The sequence below is a fragment of the Enoplosus armatus genome, chromosome 8, assembly GCF_043641665.1.
Source record: "Enoplosus armatus isolate fEnoArm2 chromosome 8, fEnoArm2.hap1, whole genome shotgun sequence".
Classification (NCBI taxonomy): domain Eukaryota; kingdom Metazoa; phylum Chordata; class Actinopteri; order Centrarchiformes; family Enoplosidae; genus Enoplosus; species Enoplosus armatus.
In genome coordinates, this window is record NC_092187.1 from 5,556,501 (window position 1) to 5,576,105 (window position 19,605).

Here is a 19,605-nt window from a genome sequence, read left to right on the forward strand (position 1 = left end):
CTCCTCCTCTCTCGTCCCTCCATCACCTTCAGATGGGTGGGGGTGGGGGGCATTTATGGAGGAGGGGGAGGTGGTGTGGAATGGAAAGGGTGAAAAGAAGAGTTGATGAGAGGAGGAGGAGATCTATGAACAGAGGGAGCAATAAAAAAAGGAGCAAGAGGGGAGGAATTGAGGAATGGAAGGTTTGAGGATTATTCTTGTTGAAAGGAGCAGATATATGGAGAGAGAGGCAGAGAGATGTGGAGAACTGATGAGGAATCTGGAGAAAGAGAGAGCAAAGTGTCAGAGACTTCTTTTATTGAATCAGGTAACAGTGATACTGAAAACTGTTACAGGAATCAAGAATAATTTCCGTGAAGACAAATTGAGAACATTTACTCTATCAATTTGATGTGATTATGGGATTTAGCAAATGGCTTCTTTAAATTCTAGCGGGAAGCTGATGCAGGGTCTGTTTTGGATCCCAGAGGAGAGGAGAGGAGAAAAGATGAGAGGAATACTAAAGTTGGGGGGAGGAGAGAAGAACGCATTACCGTCCTTTGACCTGTAGTTTATGATGGTCAAAATTACATGGTCAATAGTCTTACACACAATAGTTATTAGTAGGATACTGTTACTATTACTACTATTGTTGATTTTGTCTTTTCATGGGATTTGTTGACTAAAAGAAAAAAAATAAATGAATAAATATATATATATATATATATATATATTTATTTAAAACTAAAGCTGTATTATGGCTTTATCAGTTTTAGACCTGAGAACCTCAAGACTGAGACTTTATATGTAGCTTTGCACATGTGTTTGTGTGTGTGTGTGTGTGTGTGTGTGTGTGTGTGTGTGTGTGTGTGTGGTTGGTTAGATAGTTAGCTTACCCTCTGTAGTCGGGTCTCTGTAGAACATGTTTGCTGACACGCCTCCACACACAGAGTAACAATGCTTCCTCATCCACCTCTGTAGCTTCACCCTGCAACAGGAGATCACAGAGAAGGACAAGGGTGCCTTCTGTGCATCCTGTCGTACTACTGTTCAGTTTGACAAGAAATGTGACATTTATTAAACGCAGTGAGAACATTCATGCTTTCCAAGAAAATAAACCAAACTGATTTAATGAAGACTGCAACTGGTCGTTGCAGAGCGATCTGTGTACGTTTTAGTCTTCCTTTTAAATTCTAGATGATTAGAATTTAAAAGATTGATTTTATGAAACTTTGTGTTTTGGTCGTCAACTGATTCTTTTAGTGGTGCCAACGTTGCATATTTAAGTATCAGTAACATATTGTAAAAAGGTTTTAATTCGACTGAACACATAAACATGATTGGTTCTTAGTTGCATGTAGAAACTGGAGTATGAGGGAAATTGTTCATTTAAGCTTCCTCTCCAAATCCAAGATGAATCTTTTGCTGAATGTTGTACTACTAATATTGAATATTGGGAGTAACGTGGGGGAGGGAGCAGAAGGGAAAATGGGGGGAAAGGACAGAAAAATGGGGAAAATTAAGTGGGTAGATGGGTAAGACAGAGATGAGAAAATGGAAAGGGCAGAAAGTGTGTGTGTGTGTGTGTGTGTGTGTGTGTGTGTGTGTGTGTGTGTGCGAGAGAGAGAGAGAGAGAGAGAGAGAGAGAGAGAGAGAGAGGTGCAGAGTGATGTGTGCCAGGTACAGCCCTCCAGAGTGGGCGTCACAGCAGTTCTCAGAGCACCACCTCGGAGTCGATGTCAGGGTGGCGTCAGCGATGGTCGGCGCAGAGGCTCCAAGGGTCTGCTGGTATTTTTAACAAATACACACACACACACACACACTATCACCTCCTGTTTGGCCTGCAGGTCAGTGACTCATCAGAGATGGACTACTGCCTGATCTCCCTCAGACAGGCCAACAAGTCTTTTCTTCTCCAGAACTGAGAGCAGGGTCCAGCATGGGCTGCAAGCCCGTTTCTGATGGATTCCCCCACAGAACAAAAATGTTTTCATTCCAAGAAGCTATCAACATTACAGAAATACTTTAACAATTTCATTCCAAAATGCTTTAAATTGAAAAAGACTGTTGCGTGATGTTCATTTCTCAATATTTTGAAACAGCCTATTAACTGTTATTCTCATAAAAGAAGGTTTAAGCAAAACTGACGTGTAATTTTAATCAAAGTAGCCGTTTAAAGCAGTGCACAGTATCTAAGCTTGGAATAAAACTCACCTACAGTGTATGGAAATGGCTGCAAATCATGTATGTCTCCTGGGTGAAAAGGGTGATAAACCCAGGTTAACCTGTGACACCCAAAGATTCTTGTGATTGTGTGAGCCTGATAATCACAGGAGGAAGTTTTACTGGCATCAAGATATCTTGGCAACTCAAAGCTTCTCCATTTTGATAATATGCCAGAAGTGAACTTTTAGTCCTCCCCGATATTGTCAACAACCATTTGACCCACCATTAAAATAGAATTATACTCCTGTGTCTGCCTTTACTTCTCAGCTGGGAAGTGTGCTTGCATATAAAGGTTCATCTACAAAAATGCTTCTGTCATGTGAAAACTTTGAATTTAAAAGTGACGTGGTGCAGCCTGTGTGCCTGAAGGCACACTCATAAGGTAATCGTATGGTTCCAAAACTGTATTGTTTAAACCTAAAACAAGACAAGAATCTTGAAGGAACAGGTCACCCAAAAAAGTTTTCTCAGTGCATCCTCACTACCTTAATAGTTGAACCATGGTGGAGATTGCATGTCTAAGTACCACAGAAAGCTCTCTGAAACACAGAAATAACTGGACAGGCAAAGCCAGAACTAGCTACAGCTTCTGCACTCCATCTGTACCAGCAGTCACTACAGTAGCAAGCAGAGGCTGCCTCAGTGGTACCAGCAGATAAACTTTTTTTTATTTATGGCTTCAAACTGCTGGTAACCTGAAAATGTGATACCCAGGATGTCAAGAAATTCAATGTTAAAGCAACTTAAGCAGAAGTAACAATTGCAAAACTGTTGCAAATGCTGTTGGGATACTTTAGACCCATGGCGCAGTTACACCACAAAAGCTGTACGTTTGTCCTGTTAGCAGTAGGCTCTGTAGATGGCAAAGTCGGTCATTTGGTTCTCCACTTTGGTTGCCATGACATTTTGCACAGACATTAATTGTGCCCGGAGGACTTACTGATTAATGATCCTCTGACTTTCCTCTAGCGCCACCATGGTTTTGATATTCGTGGTTGTGAGGGAAATATCGTGGCCTCTATTTGATGGATTGACAAAAAATGTGGTACAGACATTCACTTTCCCCTCAGGGTGAACTGAAATAAATGAGGTGACCCATTAAGTTTTCATCTAGCGCCATCTTTGTGGCCAAATATCTGCAAAACCAACGACATCCCCATCAGCTGTTAGCATGCTAAACTGAGATGGTGGACATGGCGAACATTATACCTGCTAAACATCAGCATGCATTTAGCACAAAGCACCAATGTGCCTGAGTCCAGTCTCACAGAGCTGCTAGCACGGCTGTAGACTCTTGTTCCATCACGTTTTCCTTCTTAATAATTGTAACATATTGCTAAGCTGTAATTGCTGTGGGGTTGCTTAGCACTCCACTTTCAATAGACCACAACCACCACTGCAACACTTTTCTGTCGGCACTGCTCTCTCCTTTGTCTGCTCCAGAATACACAAGGCTACATGGTATTACCTTGTGTATGCTCTCTGCTCCTCTTACACTTTGAAGATACACCAGTGGAGTTAAGCTGTGTGCAGTGTGCTGCCAGCGGCCCCCGACAGGCTCTGTGTTTGATCTTCCGATCCAGTTGGTGAAGTCATCCCCGCTGCCGCCGCCCCTGCACCTAAGCGCCGCACTAAATAATGATCATTATGGCCATCGTAAAGCGCTGCATGTGGAGTTCTCTCTCATCTTTCTCCATTATCTCTCCCTTCAGGTCCCCTGTTTCTTTTCTTTCTTTCCATCTCGCTGTCTCTGCACTGTCAGAGTAGACTTGTATTCGCCGCAGAGTATGCCATTCTCTAAAGTAAACATATGGCATTTTAATGGTTTCATCTTCTGATTTGCTTGCTATGCATCTCATTCAACACACATCTCTGTCTACTCGCGTCTTGCTCCAGTATTTGGTGATTTCCTTTTGTTTTGATCTCTATTTTTCCCAATTCTCCATTGCATACTTTGGACTAAGCAAGCCTCTCTCTTGTCGTTTTAAGTTCATCCCCTGGTCTCTCTTTCTCCATTCCTTTCTCTCTCTCCCCCGCCTTTTGTCAGTTGCCTTGTTTCCGCCGTCTCTCCCTCTCTCTAACTTCGCAGTCCCTACCTTCATCTGTCTTTCTGGCTCATCTGTTTCTGTCTGAGCTTCTGAATGTGCACTCTGGATAACCCGCATAACAGCCTCCCCTCTGTTTCCTGCGCTGAGATGCACCCTATTTATTTCATTGATTTTCACGAGGGAAAGAATGCGCAGACCAAAGACTGACTGGCTGCAGTGGGTTTAGCCAAGTCGAGCCGGTGGGTTACTCAGGGAGGGAGAAAGGGAAGAGTTTGAATTTGAACTAAAGCTATACACTCAGAGCTGCCTGTTGTAAATGTTTTTGGCAGTATTTGAAGTTAGTATTTGTTTGAAATGAAAGACAGAAAGAAAAGAAGAAAGACAGCACAATGTTATTTAGTATAAAGAACAAAAAAAGTAGAGGAGGGTTGGATGAATAGATCCGCCCCAGAACCTTCTCTTTTGTGATGTATTTTTAATCATGATTTGTTTGATTAGATGGTGGAGTGAACACAGTGGGAAGTGTTTTATGTTGCCTTTTTTCTCTTTTCCTTTTGCCTCTACTCCTTTTCTTAGTGTGCTCCTCTTCCATTTGGGATCAAGAGTTCACAGAAATGCTTTAGTGGGTGTTCAGTCCGGCATTAAAAAAATGCCGGGGCTGGCGTTGGTGGGGGTGTTGTTTCAGACACTGGTTAGGTGATGAAATACGATCCAGGAGCTCCAGGTTGGGCTGCTTGTGTTTTCTCTTACAAGTTTCTGATGCTGGCGGAGATTGTTGTCAATGAACGAGACTGTCCTCCCATGAAGAATGACAGCACCAGTCATTTCTGCCAGAGTCCCAAAGCGATGTGTGGTTACGTTCAAGTGACGAAGCCCCGTAGTGACTGATGGGAGCAAAGTCAAGTACAAGTTCATACAATACATCCGTCTACTATCGCAGTGGTGATACAGTTGAAATCTGACACGGAACTAAAAAAAAATAAATCTATGCCTTGGCTATCTACTGCAGGACTCCTGTTGACCCCCTGCGTCAAGCTTAAGTTTGGCTTTACTTGGCTCCACTGCAATACCTCAGACCAGCCAGGGAAGGGCAAGCACACACACACACACACACACACACACACACACACATTCAGGGACACCAGGGATAAAGACCCACTCAGAGACGCGGTCGTTGAGGTGAAGGACCATAAAATGAACACAAAGGAACCAACAGAAGTTTGACTTTGTTTTGCATTCAGAGTCATCCTCACCTCTCATCCTCCTCCTCCTCTTCCTTCTTCTTCTTCTTCTTCTTCTTCTTCTTCTTCTTCTTCCAATGCATGTACATACACACATATAAAATCTCTGGTACCTCTTAACACCAATTAATACATGCAGACCGTTACACATGAAGACACACACACACACACTCACACACACTCACTCACTCAAACCACGCATCCCACCTCCTCTCAGCTGACTCAGAAACAAAGGCTGATTGCTGCATTCTTCTCATACATCAGCTAAACGTACAGATAACTGTCTTTACAGCAGTCGAGAAAAGTGGCTCAAACGCAAAGAAGAAATAAATAGTTCCAGCCAGCTCGGCCAGAACAAGAGACAGGGCAATCAAACGAATTGCCCAATTATGTGAAACGGTGTCTTCTAATCATTAAGTTGGTTCCATGCTCGCCACGGCTTTGACTTCACCAGCAACACGTACAAGAAAGGGAAGAAGAAGATTCGTCACCAGTGTCTGAGTCAGGTTTCTAACTTTTACAAGGGTTACAAGTGATCTCTCTCTTTCTAAATGGATCCATTTCAAATTAGTCAGTGTTATGGATTACGGATCAGTCCATCCAGTCCCTTGACTGGAGGGATGAACGGCATTCTTCCAGAAGATATTCCCTCATATGTTATTTTGATGAAGGTGATGGAGAGCTCTGTGTAGCACGTGGCTCCAAAAGCTCCCGTATGTCTTTAGTTGAGCCTATGATTCATATCATTTTCATCATCAAACCCTTCAGTGACCCCTCAGTTGCTTTTTCAATCATTATGACTCTCCACTCATTTATTCAGATTTTTATTTTATTTTGTCAATTTTGTCTGTCTGTGAGAAGCATTATCCCGCTTGATGTGTTTCATGTTTCACGTGAGAAAAACACAATGTCTAGTTTTGAAGTGTAAATCAAACCTGTGAGATGAGCACTTTTAGTTGATCAGAATCAGAATCAGAAATACTTTATTGATCCCCGGGGGGAAATTATACAGTACCGGTGCTCCCATCTTCTTAAAAAAAAATCAGAAAAAACGGAAATCCCTCAAAAAACGATTATTATACATAAGGGAACTACTGTCGTAAGAGAGATCCTTCTTTCACAGTGAAGAGAATACACGTGAAAACATGTTGTCCTGAAATGTGTGAGCGTGTAACGTGGTGCAGCACATACTGTAAGTACTAGAGATGACTAACGTATACTGTAAGATACAGTACGTGATGATTGATTGGTATTTGTGTCTATGTAGAGTGAACTATGACGAGAACGTGTGCAGGGCAGGGTGGAGACAACTCCATGTAATCAGGGAGGTCGGGTATCAAAAACCATCCGTGTGTGTCTGTGTGTGTGTGTGTGTGTGTGTGTGTGTGTGTGTGTGTGTGTGTGAATGCATGCTGGGATTCCTCATGCCTGTCTCATTGTCCTGGGCCCTGTAAGACAAAGGGTTAAGTAAATGTTTGGGGAAGATAAGGCCACTCACCCTGGCAGGCAGCAGGCCCCGCTGCCCAGGGGGACCCAGACCCAAATACATCACACACACACACACACACGCACACACACACACACACACACACACACACACACTGTGTGTACATTCACACAAAGACACACACACACACACTCTGTATTACAATCATCTATTCCTCCTCTTCTCTCTCTTTAATACACACACATTTACATTTGACTCCTGGAGTTATATTTTCTCTTCACCCAGTAAATCAAACGTGTTTGACGTTTGACGTGCAGCGCGGTACGAGCCGGCAGTCCCAGGTTTGAACTTGATGAAAGCGTTGGGTAAGTAGAAGCCGGTTTACGTCGCCAGCAGCAAGTCTGGCAAACAAAACACACTCGTTCCTGCTTTCCATGTCCCACTGGTGAGGGTTTTAGTGTTCGGAGAGAGAGCTCAGCCTTACATCACAGCTCTCTGATAAGGTCTACAAGGGGGCTGTGGGCTTACAGCGCACTGGAGTGATCACGGATTCTTGAACTCTGACGTTTTGAGCCAGTTTGAGAAACGTACATGTAGTCTTTGTGTCTCTCCTCCATATTTTTTCAGAGGACAATAGAGTTGAAGAGTGTAGGGACAGACATTATTCCAATGTAAATTCAAATGTTTTGTTGTTGTTTTAATGACATTGTTAATGTTCGTCAACATAGAAACACTGCTATGTTTCTTTGTCCCATCAGTTTGGTGTGGCGGATTACTCTAAACACTACGATACACACTTGCCTCAGCCACTGTTGCTATGGATAAGAACAAAATACTGCACCAAAGCTGCTGACATTCATCAAACATTGACTCAGAATCTGAAAATCAATCGATTCTAAACTGCTGAGTGTCTTACATTACATTTTTAAGCAAACAGGTTTCTCCCTTTTGACTTTTTATTAAGGAACCTAATATTTTCTCACTCAGTTGCTCATCCTTTGTGCCAGTAATTCATTTGGGAGAGTTTCATGTCCATCTCCAACTCCCAGTCACTCCTCCACTTTGCAACTCTGTGTCTCTCACACATACGACTTTTATGTACACACTTGTGGGTGTGTGCCTGCATGTTGGGTGCAAATTACCCAAGGCTGGATTACCAAACTTTATACATTTCAATTCAGTTAACTCTGTATATTAAAAAAGTGCAGATTTGTTTGGGACATGCACCACTATAAACTGAAATGATGAGGTCGTGGCTCGTGCATTTTTACAAAATGTGCACGCCATTGTGGGAATTTTTGAGGGTAAATACAATGCACTACATACGTGATAGGGACAGATTTATAAAACAGCAAAAATCTAGTTTTAATAACTTCATTATTTCAGTTGTAATTGTAAATATTCCTAAATACATTTCAATCAAATTATCACACTCGCAACAACACTGCAGAGTAGTATTTTATTGGAGGAGTACTGGTTGGTCACGGAGGCTGTGGGTAAAATATCTTGCCATTTGTAGTCTGATGAGTACTTAAAGGCAACAGGATATATACACAGTGCACAGAAAGTGCAAGGAACAGGGAGTCGGTGAGGGCCCATAGCTCATTTTTACCCCAGGGCCCTGTGGCAGGTTAATCCAGCCCTGAATGTACCCATCAACTTCATTGAATTGGAATAAACATTCAGATGAATTTATAACGCATCTGCTAGTCATTCCAATCAAGCTTTTTTCAACTAAGATACTTTCAGGTGACACAAAGGCATGTTTTGCTTGATGACTTATAACTGAGCAAAGTAGGTCTTTTTCTCAAGGATCTGTGGTCACTGAATAGTATGGAAGCCCATTTCTGCCAGAAAAACAAAAACAAATACATGAAAAGTTATGCACGATAAAACTAAATGTAATCATGGCAGGTCAAAATTAGGAGATTCTAAGTCATAATAGTTTCAGGCTTTTCTAACTTTTCCTTTCTTGGAGGAAATGAGCTTCCAAAGAATTGGAAACCAAAGCTATGAAATCATTGCCCAAGCTGCAAGGCCAGAATGATGGACTGTCCATTTATCACAGACACACTTTGCTTGGCTTTTAGTGGCTGTCGCAGTGATGTACAAGCCTTCTGCAACCAAAGAGGGCATTTCGGTATACAGAGAGACGTTTGGTTTTTGTAACAAATTAGCTGTTCGAATAAACAGTTAATTTAAGCCCTGCGGCAGAAATGTAGAGCCGTCAAACAGTTTACGAATCCCCATTCTTTCACTGTGCCCACATGAGTGAGAGAACAGAAGCTGAGGGAGAAAATCCTCATAGGCCCAGAAAAACACTGAAAAAGGAGCTGTTTGTCAGTTTGATGGCACCTGAACCTGTCAAACACAATTTGCAAATAATTCTTAAGATTTGTTCAAACTCGCTTGAATTATCAGATAATTTAACCAGAGTTAAGAAATAAGATCACAGATTCGTAAACAAAGTTGATGCTAAATTTCTGTCCTGAGATCGCATATTCTTTATGGCAGTTATTATACTGTCTTGGGTTAAAGCCGGGCCTTTACACCCGCACTTAAAACAGCAAAATTAATTCATTCCAATAAAATTTCCGGGGTAAAAGAAACTCCACGTACATTAGTCAGAGACAGAATCAGTTGTTTCAGAAAGTGCCCCAAAACAACATCATTTTACAAAGTGACAAAGCCCTCGAGCGGCTGTAGTGATCGTGATGAGAGCAAAGGAGGAAGCCAGGTGACGTTACAGAGCAACAAGGTCCGCGGGGGCAGGAGGTCTGGATCAACAAAACATTGAACTTTAAAACAGGAGGTCACAGCTTGTTTCCCATTTCCAACGTTGTTTTTTAAAAACCATGTCTGCGATTGCTCCCGAACCTTAACCAAGTGTTTATTACTGTAACCATGGCGACGAAGGACCCATAACCTCTTTGAAGCAGCAATTTGAACCTAAATCCCAGTGTTTCCCTAACTTTAACTGAGTACTTACTTTAACCCAAACCATGATCTTTCCCTAAACCTAACCAAATCAAACCAAATGGAAAAAGCTATTGTAGCTTTTATTAGCTATGTTGCGCTTTAACCTTTTATCCTGTTAGCAACTAAGCATGAGCAAGTTAGCAAGCTTGTTTGCTCAGAGAGCTTTTTTTCCTTTTCGATTAAACTCTTCATTGAATTGATTCATGTACGACCCTTAGGAGAAATTACCAGAGGGGAGCAAACGGAGCAGTACAGAGAACATAGAAAGAAGCCCGGGGAGCTATTGTGACTGACTGATGCTAGCATGTTCCCGGCCAGCTAGCGTGTTAGCAGTTAGCTCACCAGCTACAGTAGTTGACCAACTAGCCCCGCGAGTAGTCACTACATCAACAAGCTTCATATGTTTCCTAAAGACGTGCGGAACGTACATTCAATATTGTTACTGAAACCTGATCACGGCCTTTGACTAATGGCAGATGTCCTATAAATTATAAATAATAAATTATTGTCAAAACATTGCTGCAGAAGCGGCCTCGGTTGTCCTACCCAATTACACAAAGCATCTGCATCAATCGACACACATTTCCCCAGACCATCCAATCACCTCACAGATAATCTTTCTTCCCAGGCTATGAGCTCATGAGGTTTCCCCCCCCCATCACAATAACACAACCAGCCTCCTTGCTACAATGAAGGGACAGCTGTATTAAACAATGCCACCCACTCACTGTGGAACCTCTACAGACTCGCTCATTAGTGACCACTGATCGCTGGAGATTGGGAGTTTGTAGGGGTAATAATAACCTGAAAGGGCCTCTCCTCCTCCTCCTCCTCCTCCTCCTCCTCCTCTCTTTTACTTTGCTCTCTCTCTCTCTCTCTCTCTCTCTCTCTGTCTGTCTCTCCCTCTCTCTCCCTCCCTGCTGGGCTTTATCAGTGGTCCTGCTTAATGTCCTACTGTCATGTCTTGATGTGATTTATGTCACGGGCTGTGAAGTCGACTTATCTCCCTCCTCTCCCAATTCTCTCCCCCTCAACTCTTACACTCCCCCACCCTCATCCGCCGCCCGGCGGAGGGTTGGCTCCCTCCGTCTCAGCCAGCCTGGCTCCTCCAGCAGGGACAGGGAGGAGAGGTTTGGGGGGGGGGGGGGGTGTAAGACAGTGGAGGTGTGAGAGTAAAATTCCTTTCCAGCCATCCACCTGTCCTGGTGGGCATTATGTTCAGAAATCATTTCAAAGCCAGTTGTTGAGTATCACTCTTTGTAAACCTTTAAAACCTTTGTCCATGAGAAATTCCACCAACATTACACATCACATTCTGTTAAGAGGTCTTGGAGTACTACTATGAATGTGCAAAAAGTCGTATAAAGCCTTTTGTGGCCCCAACCAACTCAAGTGATGTCACTTGAGTCAGCGTCAGCTGGGGCTGAAGGCTACAAGTTTGAAAAAGAAAGAAATGTGGAGGTGTGAAATTTGAAAAGAGTGAGCTTACCAGACCTCTGTAGCCTGCTCCTTATCTCTGCTGCAGGCTAGAAGGCTACATTAGCTACATTGCCGTCTGCAAGCAAATTGCATTGTGGGTAGTGTAGGCACCAGGTTTTGACCATTAAGATGGATGCATGAAATTAAAAAAATGATGTATTGATTTCGATTTTTTCTATTTAAACTGTCCATCGTGAGTCCGACAATGAGTGAAATGCTTAATCGGTGGAGTAAACGGCTACATTTATGTTTTTACCCAAAGCACTTTACCTGTTCACACACCTGCTCTACCTCCTGAGCCGAAACAGCACTGGTTGATTTGGCGACACCCATGGTTGACGACGTAACATAAAGTGCGGTCAATATTATAGCCAACGCTCCTTGATCAGCTACTTTGTCAGAAAAGCAGTTATTCAGAATCAGAAGACTCAGAATCAGAATCAGAAACTGTTTATTGCCAAGTAACATACATTACAAGGAATTTGCTGTGGTCTGAAGGTGCTGTTGTTTCGATCTGTTTACAGTGCAACCAAACAAACTCACGCTGTTTTAATAAAAAGGTCAGTCAATACTAATTGCAACCATCATCTGATTTCATGCTGCACACGGAGTAGTTTTCAACAGGACACAGTGAAGTTTGAGTTTGAGTTGGAGCTGTGCAGTCTGTCACCTGCAGCTCAACAACTCACTGTGGCTGTTCCTTACTCCCTCGCAAACATTCAAAATGATCTGCTGTCCAAAAATAAAAAGTTTTTCGCTCTAGACGTGCTCTATATGTAAAGTGTCATGAGATGACTTTTGTTGTTTGGCGCTATGCAAATAAAGATGAATTGAATTGAATTAACCTCGGTGACAAACACATGGCCATTATGTTGCTGCCTCACAATAAAAAGCCACCGTGTGTTTCACCAGTAGAAAATGTTGTATTAGCAGTACCTTAATATAACTCTGATGCAGCTGTAGGAGGAGAGTGTTAACAGTTAACACTGAGGCCGATATCAATGAGATGAAATTGAGCTGAATTACATCACTCCACAATCCAACGCAGGAAAGGTGGAATCTGCCACCACCAATAAAAACTACTATATGACAAAGTCATTTCTGCATGCAAATGCATTGAATGGCTTTTGCAGAAATGTCGACCATAAATAACATAAAGAACAGGGTTTGATTTCATGAACATCTTCAGGATAATAACTTTGAACACATTTTTTCTACAACTGCAAATCTTTTTCTCATGCGTTTTTCTTTACAGGTTTACAAAGGATGATATACAATCACAGGCTTTGAAAATATTTCTGAACATCATTTCGCATCTTATTGACCCTTATATGAGCCCACATTCATGTGTGTGCGTGCGTGTATGTGTGTGTGTTTTCTCATCCATCCACGTTTCCCATCCTCTTCCCCTTCCTCTGGCCTTTGATGTGCTTTTAAAGTGGCCCATACTCTCTCTGCTTTCCCTCTCACTTGACAATTGTTTATTAGTTTTGAAATGGTCCTAGAGGACCTCATGTGTCTCTCAATGGCATACTTAAAGAGAGAATAACTGGCTTTGAAACAAAGAGAGAGGCGAATGATAGGAAGTGGAGGAGAGGCAGAAAATGAAGGAGCACTGCAGAAAACTGTTTATGACTTTTATCTGGGTTATTATGGTGCGTTTTGCTCGCTGGACAGACATGCTTGACAAAGGAATGGCTAAAAAGGAGGCATGGGGAGCAACAGAAGAGAGAATGAAGAGAAAGTCAGCGTGAAAGAGAGAAGAAGGAATGAACAGCAGAGGAGGAAAAGAAAGACATACAAGGAGGGAATGAGTGAGAGAGATGCCAGACCACCCAGGTGTCCCGCTCCTCACCACAGTAAGGCAGACTGGTTTCTGGTTCGTCCTTTGCCAGCTTCAGGTTTTATCCGGTGACTCAGCATCCACAGCACCATGACTCTGCATATCTAATCTGAATCAGAGGGTTAACTTGTGTCCTTATGAGGGCGTCCAGTGCCTGCATCTCTTCTATTCATTGTTCTTACACTTACTTAGGAAGTTCAGCTGGAGTAAGCGCCATCTTAAGTTCCAGTATTCAACATAAGATATAAGATAGAAGACGGAGCCAGTTCCTGATTTGCTGTTCCTATCTGACCAGCCACTGGAATTTTGCAGTTTTATCTTTTCTTTCCGCCCCCTCCTGCCTGGGTAAACATGGAGAAGCAATTAGTACAAAATGATCGTTTTAATTTGAATATCTCCCTTCTTGTCTGATAAGTTTGTGTTGCATATGTACATTGAAACACATACCAAGTACACATCCTACATTTCCCATGATGCAACTTCAGCCCAGTGTCTCTAAGGATTAAGTCCATATTGGAGGATTCCGCGCCTCATGATTTACATCCAATACCAGCGATCTGTGCAAGAATTAGTGTGGCCATGGCCATGTAAGACACACTAGTTTATTTGCGGTTTGAGTCTCTACTGTCAACACAAAGCGTCAAAAAAGAGTAATAATTAGAGTAATAATATTAAACTAAATTCTGCAACAGTCTGAAATAATATTGAGGAATGATTCCAACTAAAAATATAAACTATATGGAGCAGTAGTTATAAATGAGTAAGGTAAACTCAAGGGCCCTGCACACCCAGACAGGAGCTAAAACTGCTCTGGTTAAAGTTGGATGGAGCCAAACACTACATGAACCAATAAGAATGATCAAGGTGTAAGCTGCCACGCCTTTACAGGTGCAACACAGCTAATGAAGTGTGCTGTAGATGTCAGTCAAGTCATGAACGAACGTTTAATCAGGCAAAATAATTGACACCTGAAAGTATACCAAAATGTGATGTGTACAATAAGGTTCCAGTAAGTTGCTAATGTCCCTGCTATCATCTGATCATCATCTGGCATCATGAATGGCTTTTCAGCTTGGTATAATTTACATGAGGTGAATTCAAACGATCCTGTCAAGGTTTAGAGTTTCATTTCAGTGGATGATGATCGCTCTGAGAAAACAAATCTCCATCAGGTCTTCAGCATGTATTTTACTCATGCTTCTTCTCTCAACATCCTTCTTCCTTGGCTTTCTCCTGTCATCCCCTCCCTGAACTCTATCCCTCACTTTGCCCTCTTCATTATATATTCATTATACCCTCTTCCCTCTCCTTTCCCTTCTGCTTCTCTTCCTCTTGTTCCCCTTCTCATCCCTCTCCGCCATCCAGCCTTTCCCCATCTTTCTTCCCTTCCCATTCCTCTTCTCTGCCATCCTCCACAGGTCCTTCCACTGATCATTTTTCAGCTCTGCCTCAGCCGTGGCGGCGGCTGTCCCTTATCGGCCCACGAAGAGGCTAAGAAAACAGTGTGATGTGGGATCCTTATAGGACTAGATGGTGTAATTGCCTAATTGCTTTTTTTCTCCCGTCGGAGGGTTCTGCTTTCTGTCAGGCAGGCAGGAGCCCATAAACACCGGCCAGCTATTCCCAGCATCTCCCTCAATGTCACCGTTTTGTGCAGTTTGATTGGCTTAACTCGGAGCCAGGGCCTATTGCTCATTGGCTCCTCCCACGATGAATGGCCCCGCTGACAGCCAATGGGGCCACAGCAGGGTGAGAAGGGTGAGCGAGAGAGTAAACAGCATTTTTCTGGAGTCAGGGACATGCAGGGCTCTCGTTGTTGGGAATTCCAAGTAATGTTTCCAGTTTTGGTTCCCAGGAGACCTGAAGACGTTCAGAATGGAAGCGTTATGATAGTTGACAACAGCAAGATTTGTATGCAAGTTGAGGGTAAAGCATCTGAGGCTGGTTCACTCGTGCACAAGAGCAATATGTTTTAGGGCATTTTGAGTAACAACTACTCCTTAAACTTTACAGAAGACAGGGGGATTGGAAGTTGCAGGGTGTTACATGAAGGCCGTGGCCTAGAAACAGGGCATAAATCAGGGCAAAGTCTCAGCTTCTCTCTATCTCCCTCCTCCAACGCTCCCTCTACTCGAGCACACTCACTTCATCCAAGGCCAAGCAATCTGTCTGCTGAGGCAGAGAGGGCTGAGTGAGAGAGCAGCTCGCTGTATTAAGAGGAAGAAAAATTCGAGAAAAGAATGCCTAATATTGGCCATCTCAAAACCATCCGTTACCCTCCCTCTGTCTTCAGTCCGTACATCTGGCTGGAAACCCCCATGTGATAGATAGTCTCTGTCTCTCTCAGACCCTCTGTCCTCTGTCCATCTGTATTAGCTTGAATGAAGATAGATGGGAACACTGTATATGTTCACATGGCCATCAATTTTAAAACCACTCCATTGGTGATGGTGTGCAAGTGCACAGAACTAAAAATGGAGTCAGGTAGCGACAAAGAAGAGAGAGTGTAAAACAGAAATAGACAGAGAGAGAAACACACTGTACCACGGCACTTTTATCAGCAGAGCCACATGCTAATCCAGGGGAGGAAGCCTGTAGGCGTCCTGTCATGGAGGCAAACGCACACAGGAAACAGGCTGGTACAGACAGGAAGCCAGCGACAACACAACAAGGCCCACGTAGTCCCGCAACGCCTGCTTATTGTAAACTACTGATACACAAACAAACAAATCAACTCAAAAACAGCCGTGCGTCTGTGTGTGTCTGCCTGTCTGTCTGTGTGTAAGTGTGTATATATGTAAAGTACAGAGGTAGCGGGTCTGGTGACACTGGGGCACTCGAGTGTGTTAACACTAGAGAAGTGGAGTGGGATGTGAAAGTGGGACTGGAACACTGGTACATCGCTCCATTAGGTCGGAGGTCATACAGGAAAAGACTCATATAGATGGATATTTAAATATTTTATTTCAAAGAACAAGAATTCAATTCACTAAATATTGAATTGGGTGTCAATGACATTTGGTTTGCAGATTCAAAACACACATAACAAAAGTATGATAAATACATGCAGTATACATACCGCTTGCCCAATGTCAGCTAGGATCAGCTCCAGCCCCCCGTGATCATCTAAAGCAGGGATACTCAACTTGCTTTGCCCAGTTTTGAAAGCTGACACAAACATTAATAGGCCTCAGGCCTTTCTACCAAAAAGCCTTTCTAACACATGGTTAATGTTGTGAAACAGTCACAGTTTGGTTAGGTTTAGGCACCCAAACTCCTTGGTTAGGTTTAAGAAAAGATCATGGCTTGGGGTAAAATAATACGTCAACGTTGTCGCCGCAAGCTGAGTAGTAGGATAAGCAGGTACAGCTAATGGATGGATGGATAAATGGACATACACAGTTCAAAATGAACTTTTTGGTTTACTTTTCTAAACTGAAAAATATCTTCTTTTTTTTTCAACATTTTTCATAATATTACACATTTTATTATATGCTTCAAAGACTAATTTATAGAAATAACTGAAAGTCCTTTTTTCACCTCCTGCACCAACAATAAAACACTCTGTAGCCAACTGGACTATAGATTTAATATCTGTAATCAAATTCCAAAAGCATTATTGTCATTTAATAGCCTGCATTTAGAGTCTACTGATTTCCTCAAATATTTTCTTTCACTGTGTTTATGATGTAAAACATGATCAGAGATGTTACTGAGTAACCTTGCATCATGACATAATGACACACACACCCAAGTCAGTTAACCGAGAACCTGTCCAACATGATTAGAGTATAATTCTGACCTGGTTCAACACAGGTCCTGGGTTGGATCTCGGTTCCTCATAACCAAGTGGACCCATGAAGACGTCTGGTTAGCAGTGATCTATCAGGGACACAGAGAGGATGTTTTTTGTCTATGTTGGCATCATTTAACAACAACCAAATCAACACATAAGTTGCTTTATGTATGTGTGTGTGTGTGTGTGTGTGTGTGTGTGTGTGTGTGTGTGCACACGTGCACTTGAACCTGCATAACATTGCAAACAAGTGTGTGTGCATGTTTGTGTTCAATAGGGGGCACATAAGGAGAGACCTTGAGACATCCTCAAACTCTTCGGTTCTTTCCTGTATTGTTACTGTATACACTCTAATTTGATAGCTGCATTTGATAAAAAGAGAAGTCACCCTCACACACAAGCACACACACACACACGCTTGTGCACCTGCATACTGAACGGCATATCAAGATTTGTGGTATTGTACCATAAAACCCTGGAGACGGACTCACCCTATAAAATACACACACTCACACACACACACACATCTGTGTACAGCCAACTTTCTTCCTTCTTATTATCGCACACTGTCCCTCTCACCTCAGCCTGTTCGCTTCTCTCTTCTCTTCCGTCTTGCCGGGGTTTGAAATATTTATCCTACCTCTCTGCTTGTTTGAAGTCCCAGGTTTATTCATCGCTCTGGGTGGCCTGGGCCGCGCTGCCAGCTCCTGATGCTCTCTGGCTCAGCTATAGAGAGGACACTCTATATTATTCTCAGTTACACTAATATGTACACCTACATCAGTGCTTTTTACAGTTCAGCAAGCAATACAAAGGGACTGGAATTGCTTGTGACATTTGTGTTTTGCTCTGTAATAACACTGCAGTCGTCAGCAGGGTGGATGGTCCTATTCCTCAAATGGAGGAAGACGAAGCTGTTCCTCTGAATTTGGTTATACAATTGTAAATTGCACCCCCTATCCTGATAATAGAAGTTGATATTTACAGGAAGGTTGATGGTGGGGAAGGTTGTTAAACTGAACCAGCTTAAAATGTTGTGTTGGAATAACCACAAGCTTTCCCTCACTTCAACCATATCTTAGTTGCCATGGGCAGATATCGTAGAAATTACTGCACCTGTTCACAGTTTTGTACTACAACACGAGTCCCCTTTTAGTGTTCAAAGGTGAAATATTGCACCTTTGTTTCTTAGAGTGCACTTGTGTGTGTGTCTCCTGGGCTACCCTACACTGTGTATCTAAACACGGGCATTGGGCCAGCAGACATACTGGAGTAGCCACACAGCACCAATGCTCCACCCTCTCATCAAAGCTCTGCTTTAGTCTCCCACGCCCATGCCGTGTCTGAGTCCAATGACCGAGGTTTAGCGACACGTGCACACAAACACCCGCACAGACACATGCCGGGTACATATGGGCATACACAGCGAGGGGAGTGTGAGGGTGGTGGAATGGAGAGGTTTCAATACTGCAAGAATTGCCTCGTGCACACACTCACACATGCATGCACACACAACCTTATCTGGAGATCAGTAAGACGACTGGCTGACTGGTTGGCAGAGTGACTCTTCGCACCCTTGTTTGATGAGGTCATTCACTACAGTCAGAGAGGAAGCTGGCTCATGCTGGTGCTGGGATGGTTGGCCATTTACATTCACGGATAATGTATTTAGCTGATTTGTGGGCGGCGGTGTTAACTGTACATATCCATTAATAGGCTAAATGCACAGGTGTCAGTACATGTACAAAGACAGTATATATAGTACAATATAACAGAAACAAAGCCTCTTAAGTGCCACTGTGTAATCATATAAGCTATTTGATGGACACTCCTACAGAAGCCACCTGCCTCTGAGCTGTGTGTCTAATAGGAGCAGTGCATATCTTTTTGAGAGTACGGCTCACACAAGCCCCGTGCACCACACTTGCCCACTCACCAGCGCCTCTGCATTCACAATTTCAAGAGTGGACCTGCCGAAGCCGTCGGGCCTCACAATGCAGGACAGATTTACGCTGTCGACCATTTAACAATGCCTCCCTCACAGAAATGCAAAGGGTCCGTCAGATTCACAGGCAGCCATTAATTTCCGAAGTGTCTGGTCTTGTGCTGCTCTGCCATGCTCTCCTCCCCCTAGTGCCTGACATGGAGAGAGCTGCATAAACATTTATGCAGCAGTATTTTTTAAAGGCCCTCTGCAGTGTCTTGTAAATCTGCCTGCTGCTTTGATGTCTTATCTGCTGGGTGTGTGTGTGTGTGTGTGTGTGTGTGTGTGTGTGTGTGTGTGTGTATGTCTAACTATTATTGAGGTATGCATGGACACCTTCCATATACACTTCAATAAAAATAACTGTGGCTCTAAAAAACTAATAGCAGAAATAGACTTTTGACATAATTTAATATAATTCTTATCCAGTTTCATCCAGAATTAACCTCATGCCTACAGTTTGAATCCTGGCTGGAGGACCTTTGTTGCATGTCATGCCCCAGTTTCCTGTCTCTGCGTGCGCAGTGGAAATAAAATGTTTTCACTGGGCCGCAACAAAATGCAGGTTAGATCACAGTGAGGT